Genomic DNA, 22,790 nt, shown 5'->3' with positions numbered 1-22,790 from the left:
TCATCTTTGAAAAACCAACAACTGACATCATACTAAATGGTCAAAAACTGAAATTCTTCATGCTAAAATCAGGAACAAGACAAGGATGTCTACTAACATCACTCCTGTTTCATATCATTTTGGAAACATTAGCCACAACAATTAGACAAGAGAAAGAAATAAAAGAAATAAAGGAAACAAAGAAGTTAAATTGTCATTATTTGCAGATGACACAATACTCTACATGGAAGACCCCAAGAACTCCACTAAAAGTCTTTGAGACTTAATATTGAAATTCACTAGAGTAGCTGGATATAAGTTCAACACTCAAAAATCAATAGCCTTCCTGCACATGAACAACAGACTCACTGAGAGAGGAACCAAAGAAATAACTCCTTTCACAATAGCATCCAAAAAACTGAAATACCTAGGAATCAACCTAACAAAAGAAATCAAAGACCTCTACTCTGAAAACTATAGCACACTGAAAAAAGAGATTGGATATCAGAAAATGGAAAGACATCCCTTGCTCCTGGGTTAGGAAGAACCAATATAAAAAAAAATGGCCAAACTCCCAAAACTGCTATATAGATTTAATGCAATCCCACATGAAATTCCAACAGCATACTTTACAGACCTTGAGAAAATAATCCAAAAATTCATTTGGAACAAGGAGAGACCTAGAGTAGCAAAAGCAATTCTAGGCAACAACACAACGTAGGGGGTATTACAATCCCCAACTTGAAACTATACTACAAAGCTACTGTGATAAAAATAGCATGGAACTGGCAAAGAAACAGACCTGAGGATCAGTGAAACTGATTAGAAGATACAGAAACAACTCCAAATATACTCAGCCACCTCATCTTCAATAAAGGAGACAAACACCTTCACTGGAAGAAAGAGGCTCTTTAATAAATGGTGCTGGAAATACTGGGTTTCAATTTGCCAAAGATTAAAACTAGAGTTATATCACTCACCATGCACTAGACTAAAATCACAATGGATCAAAGATCTAAATATTAAAACAGAAACACTAAACCGGCTGGAAGAGAGGTTAGGTAGAACTCTTGAAGACATTGGTGTAGGAAGAGATTTCATGAACATAACCTCAGTATCACATGAATGAGCACAAAGAATCAACAAATGGGACCTCATCTTATTAAAAAGCTCCTACAGAGCAAGATAAACCACCAACAGTGTAAAGATATAATCCACAATGTGGGAAAAATTTTTTACCAGCTGTTCCTCAAAGGTGTGCTTTCTAGAATATATAAACAACTTTAAAAAAATCAGACCTCCCAAATTTAAAGACACAATCCAAAAATGGGCATCTGAAATGAACAGATATTTCTCAGACAAAGAAGTAGAAATAGCAAATAAACATATGAAAAAATGTTAAACATCACTGGTCATTCAAGTAATGCAAAAGAAAACAACACTGAGATTCCACCTCACTCCAGAAAGAATGGCTGATATCAAGAAATCAGCCAATAACAAATGTTGGTGAGGTTGTGGGGAAAAAGAAATCCTTCTCCACTATTGGTGAGAGTGTAGACTGGTACAACCACTGCAGAAATCAGTATGGAGATACCTCAGAAAACTAGGATTAGAGGTCCCATTTGACCCAGCTATTCCTGTGCTGCGCATCTTACCAAAAGAATTAAATCATACCACAGTGATATATGTGCACCCATGTTTATGGTAGCACAGTTTGTAGTAGCTAAAACTTGGAGACAGCCCAACTGCCCATCAACTGGATACTGGATAAAGAAGATACAGGGGTTTTTTTTTATAAAACAGAGTACTACTCAGCCATAAAGAACGAGAAACGAGAGACATTTATAGCTAAACAGTTGCACATTGAAGCCATACACTTAAGTGAAATAAATAGGACACACGTGTAAACACTGAATAGTTTCTCTGGTGTGAGAAAAGGAAAGTAGTGTAAATAAGGATCAAAATGTATAATAAACAATGTGAAATAGGAAGAAAAGGTAAAGTGGAAGGGGAAGCGGGAGGCGTAGGGGAAAGGAAAGAAGGGAAAGCAATAAATATGAGAAAAGGAAAAAATGGAAACAGTTTTTATAAATAGGGAGGGGTAGAGAGGTGGAGGGGAGGGCAGGGGAGTGGGGGAAATAATAAGAACCAAGATACATCATGTAAAGGTACAAATTCTCAATGATGAACGTCATCATATTGTATACCTAAAATATATCAATAAACTTAATTTAAAAAGTTTTCCTGGTAAGCAGTGAATAAAAGCAAGAAATATTGAGAGGTCAAGACTGTATTTCCATCCATTTACTGGGCAGATGACTCAGCCATCCTCTCCCTAGCACTTCTTCACTCACAAATTCAGAAAAGCCTTTGAAAATCACAGCACTCAAACCTTGAGTCAGAGCTAGATTCCGCATCACAAATCTTTATTTTTAACTTTGCTTTGTATATGCCTAAATCTTCAACAGAATCATCTGATTTAGGGTTCTCTTTCTATAACTTCAAACATCCTCTCAAAGTTTCACTTCTTTGCCCCCTCTCAGGGTTATTTTCATCAAACTTTTGTGTTTAATACTGTTTCCACTAAAACAAGTATTGCTTCAGGTATTTTACATATTCTCATGGCTTCTACCATCAGTGGGAGCTATTGATATATGTCAACAAGCAAAAACTCTGATCTGACAAATATCTCTACCAGAGGATCCTGCAGGCTTTCCCAACATAGTATTATTAAGTCTAGGGCTTAATTCATTATCTTATTCAAAAATTCTTTGAAGCTTTCCAAATTTCCACTGCCCCATTCTTAGTTCTTAACCTTTGTTAAACCCTACAATTCTGAGGCTGGACTGCTGCTATCTGAAGTTGTCTTTCATCTCCTTCCTTTCAATTTATGTATTGTTTCATTTATTTATTAAGTCTACTCCAAGTTTTCTACCCTTGAACTTCTTAAAAATAAATCCTCTGATGAAAAGGATTTAACTGGCCTACACTACTATGATAACCTTACACTAAGAAAGGTTCAGACAGAGATGATTTCAAAAGTGTAATGCAGTATTGAGTCTTTCAGAGTCCCACATTGCTCCTGCATGTGCTCACATGCATGCGTGCGTGGGGGTGTGTGGGGGTGTGTTTCTCTTTCTCTCTTTCTCTCCCTCTTTCCCTTTCAAGCAGCTTACTAACAGACTCCTCATCGCTTTAAGCCACTATACTAATCCCTAACAGAATCAGAGAGGCCATGTATACAAGCTTCTAAGGCTCACCACTAAATATCAAAGCTCAAAGTATTATCATAATATCCACAGCCCTTTCTAAACTAGCCCCAGCCCTAGGTACTCTACACTTAGCCTCACCAGAGTACTCAAAGTTCTCAAAACGGTCTAAGGACTTCAAAACCTCTATGCATTTTCTCATAATGATTGTTACACCTGAAATAAGCTTTTCTAACAGGCAAAGCCATACTTCTCAGGACCCTCTGAAAAGCCAACTCCTCTGCAAAGCCTATCCTACTCCTGCGGGGCAAACTGAATGACCGTGCCCTTTGCATAGTGTGTATATCTTTACACAGAGCTCATTACATTACATCATTGTCACTTTAACCCATTGTGGTCCCCACAGGACAGTAGTTTACTGAAGCCTGAGATAGCATCCTCTTTATCATCCTCTTCCTGCTCCCTTGCTCATAATAGATCTAAATATCTTACACTTTAATTGAAGTAGAAATCATAACCACCAAGGTTATATTTTATTTTAAATTAGTTTATATGTAATAACACTAACAATAAATGTTCACTGAATTAGAGTACAGAATGAGATGAGTCTCTGGAAGATTCCTTACAAAAAATCAGGACCCCATATGGTGAGTCTTTCTTGTTGGCTCTATCAAGCACATGGCTCTGCTGCTCTTGCCCTATGGCTTAGGTCCATCAGTGGTCTGGGCCTGCAGCCAACTATCAAATGTTAAGGCTAAGAAAACTATTATTTCAAGTTGTTAATTTGAAGGAACTCTGGAGGACTGGAAAGCTTTGATTCAACTCTTCACTAGAAAACAAAAATCTTCTATCCAAGGGGGCCAGCAATATGGTGACAATGTTAGTTTTACTACATTCTGATGTTTCTCCCCTAATCTTCTTACATACAAAGAATCCCTGCAGTAATGCCTTTCTCCCCACCAAGGGCCTCTAAACTCCTACCCAATGAAGGCAACCAGTGTACACCACCCTGATGGACAACCAACAGAATCTGTTTCAATACTTCTGATGGCTGGGAGACTCACTGCTGTACCAAGAAACCTATTTCTTCTTTGTCCACACCTTCTGGTTAGACATTCCTTCTCACAAAAAAAAGTCATTGTCTACGCCTTTGAGGTTTTTTTCTCTAACCTCAAAATTGTGATTCCTCAACTTTACTGGTTGCCCTCCTCTTCCTCACAGAATAAGACATACCCCTAAACAGTTTGGTCTTGAAAAGAAAACAGAAATCAGGACTTGAAAGAACTCCTTCAGTGCCCATTTCTCTAAACTTTCAATGCAAAATTGCCATTCCCATCAGCTCTGTTGTATGTCTCCACAGTCATATGCAGGTTTCATCAACAGAAAACATTACCTGAAAGCGTTCCGTTTTCAAACCAAATTATACTTTGTAAAGACCAAAAGAGGAGAAATCATAATAATCCAAGCATACTGAGAGTTAAGTATGTAAGGAACAGAAATTAAGAGCCATGTTATCTTAGAACACAAGCAAATCAAACCAAAACTTTCCAGAATTAATTAAAAAATTATAATACATTCTTTTCTACTATTTTTTTTCTTTCAATCATCATTGCTAATCTAACAAAGCACTCACTAAAATGTGATTTCACAACACCAAATATTCAGTATATGTCTTTGACAGGATTCCAACCATCTAAACTCCTGCTGAGATTCTGTTTCAGAATCCCACTGTGAGTAGAAAAACAAAAGCAGAAATATATTTCTCAGTTTATCTCACATCTTTCTTATTCACACCTTCATTATTTAAACCCAGTGGAGTCTCATTTTGATAATACCAATGAAATTTCCACTGTAGACGGCAAGGATTGAATATAGTCTGTTCTCCAACTTGGAAAACTAGCCTGAGACAACTTCAATGATTTAACTGTTTATTGAACATCCATTCATGACTGAGACTTGATGTCTACCCTCAAGAATTTTAATAAAGATTTTCAAAGAAGACTTCATACATGGAGAATTTAAACCACACATAACAAGATTTGAAGAAGGAACTCTAAGAAATGTTTTTAAAAGAAGCAAAATGACTTAGCAAGTATCACTCCAACAACTTAGTAACATCCCATTACCTACATCTGTAAGCAATGCTTTGTCTTATTAATGATTCTAAAATAAAAAGACCAATATCTGAAACTTATAATTTATATAATGTACATTATTGAATTGCAAGAAGATGGTATATTCTGCCAATTTTTGAACATTTTTAATATTGGTAGATAAATTAGTTTGATTAATGAGAAATATCTTTTATATATGGCCCTAGAAACTGCCTGGCAAAGGCAAAGAACCTCTTCTGCACTTGAAATAAATTTCATCACTCCAGATATTTTCCAAAGTGCTTGTTGACTTGCCTTGAGATACTGTGTTTAAGATAAATCATTTCAATTATAGTGGACCCTTGACTTACAAACGCAATTGGTTCCTGAGGGCTGGTTTGTAACTAAGACAATACAGCTGAGATCTGGATGTTTATCTGAGTACACACTAGAGATAACAAGAGGCAGACGAATCTTCCATTAACCTAATTAACCCAAGTTGTTCGTATGTCAGACCAGTCATAACCTGAGGGTCTACTGTATCTATAAACTTAAAGTTAAGGTCCTGCCCCCTACTTCACTGAGGCAGTAACATGGAAGCTTGATGTGGGAAAAGGGGTACATTTGCAGCTGTGGTCATGATAATGAAGTCTGTCCATCTAGGGGGAGCAGTGGAAACTTGGGAGGTGGCACTAAAATGACCTTAAAGCTAGGAAGAGATGTTCTGTTTGAACAGATAAGTAGAGAAAGGAGTGGACTTTGGAGCTGCAGGATGAGGCAAGGAAGGATATAGTGCCAATAAAAGGTTCCACATCATGGAGGGCAAGACCTTGCTGAAAAAGGGAGATTTATCAAGACCTTCTCAATAAGTCACCATGAATTTCAAGAAGGGACCTAAATTACAAGGAAGAATGAGAGGATTAAGAATAAAGATTTAAAAACAAAACAATGCAGTCACCCTCTCACCAAGGGACACTAGCTGAAGAGTGAGGACGCTGGTGTGGCCCTGAACTCCTGCTGATTTATGTATGAATTGGTGCCTTGACAGTGGAGCTATGTGAATCTGGGAGCCCTTGGAGGTCTTGCAATGATGAAGTGTCACTAAGGGACAATAAAGTCCCCAGCCCAAGGCAGGACATAGGCACAACACAACCATGATCAGGAGCCTGTTCAACCTCAGCAAGTGAGAGAATCTCACCCTCAACACCTCCAAACACATTTGTCCTGTAGATCTCAACTAAGATACAAGAAGAGTACTAATCCTCCCTACTGTGACAAAACTATACAATGCTCCCCTGGTAACTCCTGACTCCAAAATAGTGGTACATCTGCATCGAAATGAGGCACAGTCAGGGTCTCCCCTGAAGCCCAGGAAGCCCCTCCTTTCAGTGGAGTCTGGACAAGGAAGGGGAAACCTGACTGTGACTGTTCAAGCAGATTATTCTCCAAGACAAGCAAAATGTCCAGTGCTTGTCAACCATGATGATTTTTGGTCTGGCCTGTGGGGCAACTGGCATAAAGGTGCATTCCAAGGAAGACAGCTCCCCCCTGCTTCTGTTATAAAAGGAAAAATCTGGTAAGGAGGAAACAGAGAAGCCAAGCAAGGTCTAACTCTCCAGGGAAGCTACTCAGAACAAAGGAAGCAGAGTCATAATTATTATCTTTTACACTTCCATGGCATTTATTATGTGTCAGGCACTTTATGCTCATTTAAATCTAACAATGGTTCTATGAAGTTGGAATTATTATTATCATCACTTAACTGAGGAGAAAAGGCCGATGTTTTGAAAACTGAGTGACACAGCCAAAGTTGCACAGTCCTAAGTGTCAGGTCCAGGATTTGACCCCAGTAATCTGGCTCAAGTCCCCAGTTTTAGTCACTCTGCTATTCTCCCTCATTGTGGATTTTTTTCGTTTTTTGTTTTTGCCTGGAATGCAATAGCACTGTCAGTGCATATTTAGTAACTATGAGCACTGCAGTGTTAGCTCAAAATCCAGAGAGTACAATAAGAATTTAGAAATGACAATAGGAGAACTCTGGACATCAACATGAGCCAGTAGATGAAAACAAACAAAACTAGAAATAAAAGGGACATCTCCTCGAAGGTCAAGGTTAAAGTCAAATAAATGTACTAACTCTGTAAGGGGGACAATAAGAAAAATTATGTAGTTGCAACTTAATGCATCTGTTTATTCTATCTATTCTGTTCATCTTCAGAGATTTCCTCTCATCATGGTAAAAATTACCATGCACATAAGAAGATGACTGCAATAAATATGGTAAGAAACTAGCATTGCTAATTCTAAGATTGAGAATTGAAAAGCTCCCAGATAACATCAGTCTAAATTCTCCTAGAAAAGAACGATGGGAAGCTGGCCCAGGGAACACCCTCTTTGGAGGGGACTCATTTTATCACTTGGGACAGGTCCGAGGGATAGAGAGCAGAGACCTGGAAGGAAGGGTCAGGGCTGATGCATGGCCTCTGCCCCTCTTTTCATCATCTTCTTTTGCCTTAGATGTGGTTATAGGCTGAATCGTGTCCTCTCCCCACAAAACAAATTCACAGGTAGAAGTTCTAATCCTCAGTATAAGGAGCTAAGTGAAAACGAGGTCTTTAGAATGGGCCCTAATTCAATTCATATTTGGCCACAGGCATGTACAGAAGCAGAGAAGGCATCATGCACTGACCGACAGAGGGCGGCCATCAAAACAGTGAGAAAGGATGAAACCACCCCTGCTAAAATCTTGATCTGACTCCTACCCTCCTGAACTATGAGAAAATAAGTTTCTGTTGTTTAAACCCTGTAGTCAGTGGTATTTGCTATAGCAGCCTAAGCAGACTAAGTTCAGGTGCATTCCCTGAACTACAAGTGTATATCAGAGAATTATTTTCTGTCTCACTAAATAAAAATTTATGTTTTCTGACCTTAAGATAGACTGACAATCAGTGTTTAAGAGGGATTTTGCATCTAGCCGAGTTGGGAGGAGAAAATAGTTAAAGGCCTTCTAAGCCATCTGCAGCCAATATTGGAACACAATGACCCCTTAGAGTTTGTATTCTTTTTATATCCCTTATAGATTACCACAAAATTCTTAAGATTTCCTCTGTTTCTTTGCTCCTTCTGTCCCCTAAATTCATTCCTTAGTGCTACAGAAAGAATCCATCTTCACCAGTAGTATGGTGTATCTAGATGTTCCCCCCAAAGCCTCATGTGGTATAGGTGGGGCTTTTTGGAGGTGGCTGGATCTAGAGTGTGTGAATGTGGATTAAGGGTGTGGATAACAAAAGCCCCACCTTGTGTGTGGGTGGCACCAATCAATAGGCTTACAGCCTGGATGGACTATAAAGGGAAAAGAAGAAAAGGCAAGCTTGCTGTTGCTGCTTGTTACTCCACTGCTTCTTGCCTGCCTTGCCATGGACTGTTTCTCATCTGCTATGTACCTCTGTCATACTACCTTGCCTTGGAGCCAGCCTATTATGGACTTAAACGTCTACAAACTGTGAACCAAACTAAGCCTTTCCTCTTTTAGCTTTGGGTGTACCCCTTCTCCAACAGTGCCTAGTCAAATGCTACACCAAGTCCTCTTTTATATAACTTTTTCCCAATCAACTCTGAAAATGAATTATTTACCATTTCCACACTACTGAGAGTGTAAACATTTAATACCTAGCAATCTGAGCAGCTGATTAATGGCTACAAGTTTTCTACTTTGAGAAAAACCTTAAAGGAAAGAGTCTAATATTTCTTGTACCACAGAAATTTCATTCAGAGTTTATCATGAGGTTCTCCATAAAGTACCATTCAGTAAACACCAGAGAAGAGCATAAGAAGTAAAAGGTATAAAAGAAACCCATACCAATCTCTGTTCTGTTTCAATATCTTTCTTAAAATTTTCCTTTCCCTCAGAAAATTGAGAAAGTAAACCAAACTTGCAGTGCAGGTGTTTACAGCATCATCCCTTCAAGTTTCCTCTCTGACTTTGAGACTGCACTTATATCAGCTGAAACTCCAAATTGGTATTCCTTGCTTGACCCTAAGCTCCCCATAGATAGGACACTCACATACCTCACTGCTTGCAGGTGAGCCTTCTGTCGGTGCATGCTGGATGAATGTGTGGACAATGGATGGACTCTGACCATAAACATGTGACTTTCCCAGGTTTCCCATTATGGGAGGGAAAGTCCCATTCTTCTCTCCAGTTCTGACCCCACAAACACAAAAGCCACACTGTACCTGGGATGCCTGGTACCTCATGCAGATTCCCATTTCTGCCACTGAAACAACTACTACCTGGTCTTTTCATGCTGTATTGAAAAAAAGGGAGGCAAATCTACAGTAGCTGTGTATCAAGACAATTTTCCCTGACTGGTCCTGAGACCATCAGACACTTTATCAGCAAAATCTTGGTGATTTTAACCAACAGAGCAAGGAAGGTTGGGCATAGGTTGGGGCAGCAACAGATAAATAAGATTTAAAAGTATCACTTTTATGTCCCTTACTGTCAAGGGACTTTCCTTCACAACTGGCAATGTAAGGAAGCTGGTTTTCTTCTAATGAAAAAGATCCCCTTGACTTTTCCAGAATTTACTCTGTTAAATAAGCAGAGGAAAAACTTTCAAACTATTAGACCAATTTTCATTGACACCAGGCTTGCTCCAGTAAATGTGAATGATAACCAATTTTTAAAATCATTATAGAATATTGCTTCAAAGCAAAATCAGCTAAGGAAAATGTAAATTTTGAAGGTCTTAAAAATGGACTCACAGACATGGGAAATCCCTGTCCAGCCCAACATCTAATAAGCAATGGCTGTTCCTACCACAGTCTTTTGTGTTGGCTTTGCTATCTATACAGAAAGTCCATGCTTAAGCTGGATAGCTTGATAAGAAGGCATTTTTCATGACTCAATTCACCAATGAAAACAATTTGTTCAGACTTACTAAAACAAAGATGCACCTTATGACATGAGGTATAAATGCTATTATTTTTAGAAAACCTGAAAACAGGCTGAATCATTACAAGGAAAGAAATACATCAAGCCCAGCAGGTTGAGAGCAATGAAAAGATGCCAACGACGGTGCCCAGGAATATAACCCCGCTCTTCCAGAGATTCAGACCACTACAGAAAACATGCCAAGAAATACACAGTGAGAACAGATAGAGAACACAGGGACAGGATGGGCCACAGAGCAGCAAGGGACCAGGGAAGGGTAAGAAAGAAAAGATAAGCAATGGAGGACAAGAGCATGGAGCATCATTATTAGGTTCCAACACAAGAATGCTCTAGTGAACCTCAGAGGCAATTTGGCAGGACCTTTTTGAATGCCTTATCAAAATAAGGAGTGCATTTCCCTGACATTACTACTGGGTGATTAGTAATTTCATTATCCACATTGTGGTCCTGGGAATCAGTCACCCTCAACTTGACAGAATAATGCTCTGCCCCCATTGGCCACACAAATTTAAAAGATCTGGTATCAACTTTTTCATTTCTCCTAAACCATAGTTATCACTACTCTTTCTTCTGCTGGGAAATCATGGCAGAAAATGATGACTCTTCATACATTACTATGGAAACTCTAAAATGTCCTCTAGAAACCATCAAAGAAAAAAAAGCAGCAGCAACCCATATTCCTGCTCTGACTTTCAATCACAGTTCTCTCCAAGCAAGAAAACTGAAAATTAGATGGATTCATTCCGAGTTCTTTTTTCCAATCAAACAGATGGGATTTAGATAAGCTCTTAAAGCAAATTGTGGTTCATATAATAATATGTAAACTTATCTCAAATCTTAGAGGCTTCTAAGAAGATTCTGATAATTAAGATTCCTATACAACTCAAATTCCTATAAAGCAACATAGATGAAAGATTCTCTCAGCTAAAATATTTATAAGCCATGGCCAAAGAACCAGAATATTTGTACCCTTTGTTCAATGTATTAAAACATTGATGATTGTGAAAAATGTACCCCTAAAGCCCACCTAACAGAAATTTTCCTAGTCCTAAAAGGTATAACAGATAATGTGAAATAGGAAGAAAAGGGGCAAAGGGGAGGGGGAAGTGGGAGGGGTAGGGGAAAGGAAAGAAGGGAATGGAATTAATATGAGAAAATGAAGAAATGGAAACAAAGTCTTTGTAAATAGGGAGGAATGGAGGGGTTGAAGGGAGGGCAGGGGAAGGGGGAAAAAATAAGAACCAAGAGAATAGGTAAAGATACGTATCTCCAATGATGAATGTTATTACATTGTACACCTAAAATGTACCAATAAAAGGATATACAAAATAAAAGAACTTTTCCTAGTCCTGGTTTAATGGTTTTAAAAAATCATTTTTAAAGACCTGTACTTACGAAGCACCAACTATGTGTTTACCACAGTGCAAAGCAACATCAAGAACAAATAAATCAGATACAATTAATATAAGAAACATCCCTCTAAGTCTGTTGGTTTAGAGTCTACAGGTGACATGCCCAGATGAAGATCTAAGTCCACAGGCCAAGAACTTTCCCAATGAAACTCAAGGCTGGAGGAAACAACTGTGTGCCAACCCCATACTTGGTAAGTTCCATCCCCAACCACTTAGCAAGATTGGTTTTATTATTCTCACTGGTACAGATTAGGATACACAGGCTTAGATAGTTGCAGTAATCTGCCCAATTGTTATGGTTTGTGTCTAGATGTCCCCACAAAGCCTCATGTAGTCATAGGTGGGGCTTTTTCAGAGCTGGCTGGATCTAGAGTGTGTAATGCTGGAACTGATTCATGGTGCAATGCTAGGCTCAAGGGCACTAGGATTAAGGATGTTAGTGCTACCTGCCCTAAATAGCCTGGATAAGATATTAGGGATAAAAAGAGCTGCGGTTGTCCCTTGTTGCATTGCTACCTTCTGCCTGCCATGAACTGTTTCTCCTCTGCAATGCCTGTCTGCCATGCCACCCTGCCTTGGAGCCAGCCGATTATGGACTGAAACCTCTACAAACTTGGAGTTAAGTCAGTCTTTCTCCCTTTAACTTTGGGTGTCAGGTATTTTATCTCAGCAACAAGAGAAAAATAACTAAGATACCAATGCTCACAATTTCTGGCTAGCTGGAGAGCCAGGACAAGGCCACCACCACCAATGAAGGCTTAAGATTTCTCTTTCACAGGCAGCAGAATACAACTCTGGCTAAAAACTAAAACCAGAGGATGAAAAGATATGCAAGGCCTACAGCCTACATACTGGAAAGAAAAGGAAACCAGTCATGAAAAGGACCAGAATAAAGGTAGTTTAGGTACCTGGAATGGGAATAATTGACAAGGGCCACTGTCAGCATGACTCAGCTCCAATCCCCACAGAGCCCTGAATTCCTCCACAGAAAGGTCATGCTGACCTCATGGCTGGCCCAGCAGGGTCCCTTGATTGATCAGACTGCCTAATAGTGGTTCCTTCAAGTCAAAGTAGGAGGGAAAAAAGAGGTAAAGAGGACGTAACCTACAGAATAAAGTTCTGCCCACATTAGCCCCATGAATTTAAAAAGATCTGGTAACCCAGCTAGCCAGAGATGTGTGAGAAAGATGATGAATGTTAAGTCGTTTCCCGGTAGTAATGATGCTGCTATGAACATGTTTGTCAAGCATCATACTGTACACTTTACCTATATGCATAAAAATAAATTTTAAAAATCAAAAAAGGAAGAAAAATGGGCAAGCAAAAAAAAAAAAAAAAAACCTCACTAAATGACACTGAGTTCACTACAATAAAACTGCAGTAACTGTCCTAGGCTATGAAGTTTTCAACTGAGAATTTTATTAGAAGCCCACACTGCTGTCCTCACAGGTCAACACAAAGGAAACTCCAGAGTCAGTTTCAAATAATTAAATGTCAGATCCAAAAGGAATTACACGGATAAATGACAGCAGCTTTGTCAGTTTACAGATATAATGAGGCCGTACCCAAGGCTCCACACGCTTGTTAGCAGCAGAACCAGGCCAGTCTCTGTTCTTTGTCTCACACCCATGCCTTAGGTTCATCATGCTGAAATCTCAGTGTGGTGAAATAATCTGGTCATCCCTCAGCACAGACCGTAACACAATAAATGTTGCCTGCAGTTTACCCACGAGTGCAGTCCTAAACCATATAATTTCTTCCTGAAGTTTCCTTTGCTTAATAATGACACACACATGAAGTATTCCGTATGTATAGCATTTTCACATTCACTCTTCAGCTTAAAAACAAAAACAGAAACTTTGGAGGAATGACCTTTAGTGGGCATTGCTGACTTGCTGGGGACTTCATAAGGCATGTATATACTAAGAATGCATGCACAGAATTTTTTTTCCAGGTGGGCTCAAATTTGTGATCCCTTTGCCTTAGCCTCTCAGAGTGCTGGGATTTCAGGTGTGCACCACAATATCTGGTTTATTTGTTATTATTTTGTATAGGTTTTTTTGATTCTATGTTCGTGAGTGAGACTGACCTATAATTTTGCTTTTCTAACGTTTTTGTTTTATTAGTACATGTTTGTAGTGCATGATGATTATACTCCTCATGAGGAGTTGGTACATGTACATAAAACAACTTAGTTCTTTTTTCATCCCCTTCTCCCCTCCCCCTCTTCTCCCTCCATCTCTGTTCCCCTTCCCATTTCCAAAACATCTATCTCCCTATTTCCTAATATCTTTTATTTGGCTCTTTATTTATACTTTGGGTTTCTCATATAAGAGAAACCATGCAGCATTTAAGTTTGTGTGTCTGATTTCTTTCACTTAACATTATGGTCTCATTTTCTGACAAATGACTCCAGTTTATCCTTCTTTTTTTTTTTCGGTACCAGGGATCAAACTCAGGACCTTGCACTTGCGAGGCAAGCATGGTGCCACTGAGCTAAATCCCTGGCCCAAGTTTATCCTTCTTTATGGCAGAGTAGTACTCCATTGTGTGCAAATACCACATTTTCTTCATCCACTCATCTATTCATAGACCTATGGGCCACTTCCAACATTCACCTATTATGAATTGTGCTGCTATAAACAAGTATGCATAAATGAAGGAAGGGTTGAATCCAACCATAGTATATCTATATAATAAAAACATATGACAATGATTTCACACAATCACTAAAGTTATAGGCATGTAATATCTCCTATTTGAATAAGAAATATATGCAAAAAATATGTGCAGCAAATTCCCACATTTCCACAAAACAACAACACCACCCGTCTGTGTGCATGCAGACATATGTACCTATAACCGGCCTCTCCCTCAAAGGGAGGCTCTGCTTTATCTTCTCATCCCCTCTTGTTTCACAGTTCATGAGACAACCAGGACAGCTCGGTACCTGTGGATTTCCAACAGAAAAATCGCAGAACCACAGCACAGGGTCCTACCTCTGGGGAGGTGGGCAGGGCGGAAGCTGGAAAGTACCATTAAAAAGCTAAGTTTGGTGGCTCCAGTTTTCACTGGTTTTCTTTTGTAATTTTAGAGAAAACTTGATCTCATTTCCTAGTGAAAACTTGATCCAGATTCAGACGGCTCAGAGTCTTTGCGAAAGCAGACAAGGGAAAAGGAGCTGAGTGGCTGCCCCCACCCCCACCCACCCAGCCGCCACCGCCGCCTCCTCCGCCTCCTCCTCCTCCTACGCTGGCTCTCCTCTCTGACAGGCAGCATGGTGATTTAACTGTCAAACTCTAAACAGCACATCTTCTTTCAAGAGCCTCCACAGACCACTCCAAGTCGACAAAGGAATACAGCAAACAAACAAGTGCCTGAAAGGTTTTGTGTTGCCATGGTAACTAGCCTGCCTTTCCTAAACTCATGGGAAGAAAATAAGAAATTACCAAAAAAAGAAAATACAGCTAATAAACTTGACATCTTATTAATCCTTCTGTATACACAAGATCACTTGTTTCCAAAAGCAATCAGAGTTGAGGCTAACTACAAACATGTCACAACCATCCTGGATTTGAAGGTTTTTGTTATTAATGTTGAGTGAGGAAAGATGTCGAGTGGAGCCACTGTACAGGTATTCAGGGACTCACTTCTCACCAATAAGAGGCAGCGCCTGCATGCATGAGGTCTTGAGCAGCTCAGCCTCATGCATAGAGAAGGCCTGGCATCCAGATCACCAGGCAGGCCAGGGGAGAGGACAGGATCTATCTATCTGTGTGCCCCACAGCAAGCACCCTTTACATACTACTGCCAGAAACCAGAAGCCTATAAAAACTGGAGAGGGCATTGTTCTCCCCTTGGATTCTAGCATTTGGCATAGTGGGAAGAAGGCCAATCCCCAGTTTTCTGATAGCAATGGTACCAAACCTGGAGGAATGAAAGGAGGATGTCTTGGTTATAAAGGAGCGAGGTGGGCTGGTTTCTGGCCACAGTGCAGTGTACACTTCCAATGTAAAATGATCCTCTTATCACCTTTGATGTCATATATGCAAAAGATGGAAAGAGTCTGATCACTTTACTAGGAAGGCACTGGTGGGAGACTACAGCCTGGTACAATTTTCCTGGAAGGCAGTTTTATGACACACATCAAATGACACAAACATTCCAGAATCTCTGACCAAGCTATTATACACAAAGAATTTAATCGAGAACAATAATCATAGACATGCACGGATACTACAAAGATATTACAGTGGCATTCATAATTGGATAAGGTTGGAAAGATTCTAAAAGTTCAATAATATGACACAGAGGTTAAATAAATTTTATCATAGCCACACAAAAGAACTTCATACCGCCATGCAAAGGGCTGCAGAAAAATGTTCACTCTATACCAAATGAAGAGTAGGTTTAAAGACATTGTATAAAGTATGATTCTTTTTTGAGACTATAGATATAAATTCAAAAATAACTAGAAAGCTAACTTCAGAATAATAAGAAAGCTGATCCCTGAGTAGCTTTACTGCAGATTTTTTTTTAATTTATCAAACATCATTGATAATAAAAATGCTATTGTGGAATTTTAAAACAAGGCATACTTTAAAAAGAAAAAAAAAGGGACAGAATGTTTTTTGGCTCCATCCTGTTCCCAGAAAGGGAAACATAAGATACTCTTATGTTGACTTTTAATCCATTTCTTCCCCAAAAAGGAATCATAAATGGGACAAAGGTCCTGGAAAACAGACTGTTTTCACTTATTTATTTAACAGGTGTTCATTGCCTCCTGTGTACCCAGTATGGTGGTAGCAAATAGACAAAAACAATATGGAGGTAGAGGAGTCACAGAAAGGTTTTAAAGGCTGGTGCATTATATGAGGCCTACATGTAGACTGGGCTCGTGGTACATCAGAGATTGGGAGGACCAGCACATTCTTTCTATTGCTGATGTAGTAAATCACAAACTTAGTGGCTTAAAACAACACAAATTTATTATCTCACATTTCTATAGGTCAGAAGTTCAAAATGGGCCTCACTTGGCTAAGATCAAGGATTCAGCAGGATTTCTGGAGACACTCAGGGAAACAATCTTGCTTGCCTTTCCCTGCTTCTAGAAGAGGCTTAGATTTCTTGGTTCATAGTCCTTTTCTCCATGCTCAAAGTCAGCAACAGCTAGTGGAGTCGTTCTCACATGACATTACTCTGAGAACCACATCTACTTCCGTCTCCCATTGATACACACTCTTGTGATGATATCAGTCTCACTTGGATAATCCAGGAATCTCTCCCTTTCTAAAGATCCCCTGATAAGCAAAGCAACCTTAATTCCCTTTTGCTATGTAACAGAAAAGAGTCAGGAGTTGTGAGGATCAAGACGTGAACACGGAGGCAGGGCACTACTCAGCCTGCCAGTATCAGTTAGAAAACCATTACAGTGATCCAGATGTGGGTCTAAAGAACAGAGTAGAAATGAGACAAGGCAGTTCCACCGGAGATGAAGGCTGAAACCACGGGACTTGGGTGGCTAATTAGATATGGGAAGTTAATGGAAGCGTAGGTGACAGTGTTTCCACGCACAGTGACAGGGATCACATGCAAGGGACCACTTAGGGGAGAAAGACAGGGTATATGCACATGGAACTTGAGGTGTCCCAGACCATCTGGGCAGACACGTCTAGCAGCATTTGGTCATGGGAGCAGGTGGGGGAGAACCAGAGGAAAAAGGAGGGAGACAGCACAGAAAGCTCCTGTATAAATCAAAGATAAGCAGGCCAACCTACCTTCTCTGGTATGAATCATATGGAAAGAACAGAAAAGGCTGTCACTGTGCATATAATCATTTTGTACTCGGCTTCCATAGGTTTAGAAACCCTACAAGAAATCTGACCAGTATGCAGGCAGAAAGGATTGTTCTCAAGGTGAATCAAGCAAGCTGGCCCCTTCTCTACTCCATAGTGAAAGCCATGGAGAAATATGCCTCACCTTGCCTTATGTTCTACAGTCCTTCTCTAAGTTAACCACACTGCATAACTGCTTTGTAAATGCACCAGTCTGATGAACTGCAGTGTGATACAAATGCTACAGTGCATTTCCAGCAACTATTGTGTTCAATTTTTTATAAAAAGGTAACTGAACAAGCATTTAAATATTATTTAAGCCACCAAAACTTTTCAATCACTTTTACAACTAATTCTGGAACTCTGTTACTAAAGCACTACCTTTTTGGAAATGTACATGGAGAAAAATAGGAAAATCCATCTAATCACCCAGTCATAGTCAGGCTCCCACACCACACGCGCTCCAGAAGCACGGACACTCTCCCAGTGAGGAGTAATGCGCACATAAGGTGTTTGCCTTTGTTTCTAGAAGTCACAGCCAAGGCCAGCCTAAAGCACAGCTTTTCCCTCTTCACCTGACCTGTGTGCATTTTCCCAACACACAACATATACACTTTTATCTGCTCTTGTCCAACTCTCTGTATGAAACTTTAAACACCTAGAATTTTCCTTATTTAATGACCCATGACTCAACACTGTACCCAGCGGCTCTAACATTTTCCTTTCGTCCAAAGCCAGCAGTGAGTGAGCAGGCTGGACTAGCAGGCTTCACAGAACCTGCTCCACCAGTAGTTTCAGAAATACACAGAGCACAGCTAGAACTGACTTTGTAAATAATAACCAGTAGCTTTTCTGCCAGTAGTCCCTGGATCATTCTTCAGTTAGGTCTCAGAATGGATACAAAAGCATAACTAAGCTGATCTGAAGAAGTAAACCAGCAAAAATGTACTTAGTTTGAGGATTTTTTTCAGACACTAGCAATGTTCTTGCTCTACAGTATAAAGTGACTTTTCCCCTACACTCACAGGTTGTCACTGATGATTTATACACAGGAAGTATAAGGCTCGCGTCTACTAAACCTTTATTCCTCCAAGAGACTGTTTGATGTGTGCTCTTCTCCTTAGTTATGTACTTATCCTTATTCTCAAGTTCCTGAGAATAAGCTGTATGTTATGCCCTAGCCCCAGAAGGAAGCAGGACTCAGTTTTTAACCTAGATTATTAAAAAAATAGCCAGACCCTTCTGGTGCGCCTTTGAACAGGGGGGTAACTAATATCTCCAGTCATAAGCCCATCTCATAACCCAGATGTGAGCTTTGCAAATGAGAACAAAATGTAATTGCCAACACCTGAGCCTGCCAAAGACTGGGCTTCTCACCTAGACATCAAAAAATCCGACTGTGTTGCCATGGGATTTCTGCTGACTACAAATCACTAATCCTCCTATACACACTGTCCTGGCCAGGTGAGCAGACAAACGATGGGAGCTGTACACAGGCTCAGCTCAAAGCTCCATGTCAAAGTCAAAGCTGGACTAAAATTCACATACACACAGGAGACCAAAACTTGGGTTATATCCTTTCTCTGGCAATTGCTACTCAGCAAGCAACTTTCTAGCACCTGCTTCCCTTAGGGCCCCTGAATGGCTGTTCCTATTCATTTTTTATAAAATCACATCAATCCAACTGCAGCTCTGATCAGCATTCCCCTCCTCCTCCTCCCCATCTCCAGCCTCTGTCCAGTTCTGTTCAGCTTTTAACCATTTAACCCCCTGCATTTTCTATAATGATCAGATGAACTCCTACGATACAGGCTTTTCAGTTTCCAGCAATAACAGAGTCTCAGATTAACTTTAAAATAAATAAAGTTAACAGATTCAATAGCAAATGTATACCTATTTCCTAAAAGAAAACACAGGCCCCTTCCTTCAGAACACCAAAGTTAGCTCAAGGATTGTTTAAAAGAACAATCAACTCACCTGGCTCTCTGGAACATTCACAACGTCAAAGCAAGATAAGCTGAGCACAGAATTTCCTTGAAAGTTGATTCAGTAGATGCTTGAGGGCTATGTAATAGTCCCCCTAAAAAGCATCTCCACCTTATTCTCCTGCTTCTAACACTAGGTGAGCCTTTTTTCCTCTACTTCTAGGTCATGCTGACGTTTTACTCTCCTTGGACTGTGTAACACACACCAACTGTGCAAAACTATAGTTCTCCTTTGCTGCGGGAGCAAAGGAAAGCAAGTTACTTACTTGAGTGTGAGACTCAGCAAAGGAATGTTTGTGAAAGAGGAGGTAGGGAAACTGGTCTGACTCAGAATATCTATTAGAACCTCCTGCCGTAATCATTTAATAACTTTTTTCTTTTTGCAAATACATAGCCACCTGTTCAGTGGCATTATTAGTTCTTTCTTTATGGGAAAACTCCTCTTCCTGATAAACTGACTCCAAATTATTATTCATTTGCTACCAAACTGTAAGTAATTATTTCCTTTAAGGAACAGATGTAATTTGTTTCCCTGACTAAACTCAGACTCGGGCCATAAATAATTTGGTTAATCATAAAAGTGATTTTGCATCTCTTATTTGTGCCTACAGCCCCTACAATAAGAAGCAAGTGCAAGATCACAGCTAGGATTCTGATAGGGACAAAATATCATAACCTGGAACAAAAGTACATTACTTCCCAAGTATTAATCACTCATTCTGTCATGGAATAGCTCTAGAGAGTTCAGGCTGAGACACAGTCATACTTCTCTGAATTTAATCCCAAGAGGATCAGATCAAGGATGGCAAAAATCACTGTGGATTTTGCATGGGTAAAACTGTGAAGACAGAGCAATTGCTGAGCTGTTACTCTAGGCAATCTGAAAATGTAAATTTATGTGGGATGAAGCACCACTGTTCCTGAGTTGTAGCAGATTTTAAATTCTCCTGCTTCATACAAGAGGAGTCAGATAATTACAGCTGAGAAATTGTTACAGAATGTCTAATTAGTCTGTTTTTCCTAAGTATAAAAGAAAGAAACCAGTGTTTTATTTTTGTGCATATTTTTTTAAAGCATAGAAATTTCAAGTGATAGAAGACCAACAATTGTAGTTCTTATCTCCGGGCCTGAGAATACCCTTTGAAGTTGATGAAAGTTCTGAACCTTCTCCTATGGGGGAAAAATGCACAAACAAAACATAAAGCCACTCAGAGAACGTAATGATGCTCCCTTTAAATTCATCCCCAAAAGCCCTTGAGGCCCTCAAACTCCAGGTTAAGAATTTCCATCTCAAATGCAGTGTGAGGCCCCTGGCTCTGTGTGATTATGACATTAGACCAATGCAGAAAGATAAGTATTCCTTTTACATTACCACCTTCCAAGGAGTTGAAGGTCCTGAGCCTCCAACTGATTAGACATGTCTACACTCCTTTGTTCTCCTAATCATATGATTTTTTTTTTGAGTCAGGGTCTCATTTTGTAGTTTAGGCTGACCTTGAACTCACTATGTAGCCCAGGCTGGCCTCAAACTAGTGGCAATCCGCCTGCCTCAGCCTCCAGGGTGCTGGGATTACAGGCATGCACCGCCACACCTGGCTCTCAGTCATTTGATTCTTTTCTCAAAGCATAGAAGCAGAATGTTTTAGAAAATGAAAGTTTATCTCAAACCAAATTGTGTTCCCTATCACTGGGAATATACTGAGACTAGGGTCTCACTGGCTAGGGTGTTGCCAAGATGATGCAAGAATAAGGAGACCAACTAGAACAAAGTGCCTCTGTAATCCACTCCAATCTAAGACTTTGTGATTAAATTGTATCTCACCACCTATTTGGCTGTGTTCTTCACAGAGATGGTGCCGAGAACTAAATAGTAGTCCCTATGAGGTTCAACCCGGTAGAGCATGTACTCAACTTTCATACTGGGTATTAATTTGGGCAGAGTCAATCTTAGCTTTAGCCACAAAGAAAGAAAATTCCAGAAAAAATCTCCTGTGAAACAAAATAGGTAAGACTCTTGAACACACAGTTGTAGGCAAGGATTTTCTGAACAGAATCCCAGTGGCACAAGAAATAGTATCAGAATCAAAAATACAATTATATAAAATTTTAAAGTTTGTGCACAACGAAGGGAACAATTAACAGAATGAAGAAACAATCTACAGAATGGAAAAAAATTCTTGCCAGCTATTCTTTAGATGATTAATACCTAGAATATATGAAGAACTCAAAAAAAAATTATACCCCCCCCCAAATAAAAGACCCAAACAAGTCCCCCACCGCCATCCCAGGCTCCTAGGGCAGTGAAGCTCAGCCGGTCCCAGCACCCGGAAGGAAGCTCCCCGCCTCCATCCCAGGTTCCTAGGGCAGAGAAGCTGAGCTGGTCCCAGCACCCAGAAGGAAGCTCTCCTGCCACCATCCCAAGCTCCTAGGGTGGAGAAGGTGAGCTGCATGGGCACCAGAAGCACCCACCCCACCCCCCCGTGGAAATGAGAAGACACATAAACAAGACTGAAAAACAGACTTCTGGATCACCTACAGCAACCTCAAAGGGAAACCAGAGGGAACACTCTGATACTCAACCACCTGGACTCTCTGAACTGGCAACAAAAGAGGATCTGGGAAAAATGAAATCAGAAATACTTAGTCAGATAACAGCAAAGATTGTGCTCATGGTGCAAGACATGGTTAATAAATCTAGAGAGGACACAGATAAAAAAATAGAGGATCTGAGGAATATGATGGAATCCCAACATAGGAAACAAATGGAATCCATAAAACAGATACAAACAGATTTCCAAGAGATTAAAAACTCCATCAAAAGTCTGCACAGCAGAATGAACTGATGTGAGGATAGAATTTCACATATAGAAGATAAGATTGCAATTAGTGAGGAGGAAAAGAAAAATTGCTTTAAAATTGTAAGGGAACACGAGAAATCAATCCAGCAGCTGCTAGATGATGCAAAGAAGAATAACATAAGACTGATTGGAGTCAATGAAGAAAGAGGAGAGAGTGCACATGACATAAAAAAACTCTTCATAGAAGTGATGGCAGAAAACTTCCCAAGCAGGGGAAAAGAACTTGACATACAGATAAGTGAGGCATATAGGACTCCAGCTAGCCTTAATCAAAAAAAATCTACACATAGGCATATAATAGTTAGGATTCCAGAAATCCAACAGAAGAATAAAATTCTACAAGCAGTGAGAGAAAAGAAACAAATCACATACAAAGGAAAGCCCATCAGAATCACAGCAGACTTCTCAATGCAAACCCTCAAGGCAAGAAGAGCTTGGAGTGATGTATTTCAAGCCCTAAAGG

General features: G+C 39.9%; 1 protein-coding gene across 9 annotated transcripts in view; it reads right to left on the bottom strand.

Moving 5' to 3' along the window:
- The window catches only part of Syt16 (synaptotagmin 16), a 316,226-nt gene that overhangs the window by 179,004 nt on the left and 114,432 nt on the right, over positions 1-22,790 (bottom strand). For 5 of the 9 annotated variants that reach the window (XM_087195230.1, XM_087195231.1, XM_087195232.1 and 2 more), the window contains exon 1: positions 19,462-19,756. The exons of the other annotated variants lie outside the window; for them this stretch is intronic. The gene's annotated coding sequence lies outside the window, so the exon portion shown is untranslated. Of the gene's footprint in view, positions 1-19,461; positions 19,757-22,790 lie in introns of those variants that run through there. 9 annotated transcript variants of the gene reach the window in all.

The sequence above is a fragment of the Heterocephalus glaber genome, unplaced genomic scaffold, assembly GCF_053883595.1.
Source record: "Heterocephalus glaber isolate CG9 unplaced genomic scaffold, H.glaber_assembly_v1.0 deba00001608, whole genome shotgun sequence".
NCBI classification, from domain to species: Eukaryota; Metazoa; Chordata; class Mammalia; order Rodentia; family Bathyergidae; genus Heterocephalus; species Heterocephalus glaber.
This window is presented reverse-complemented; position numbering and strand designations above follow the sequence as displayed.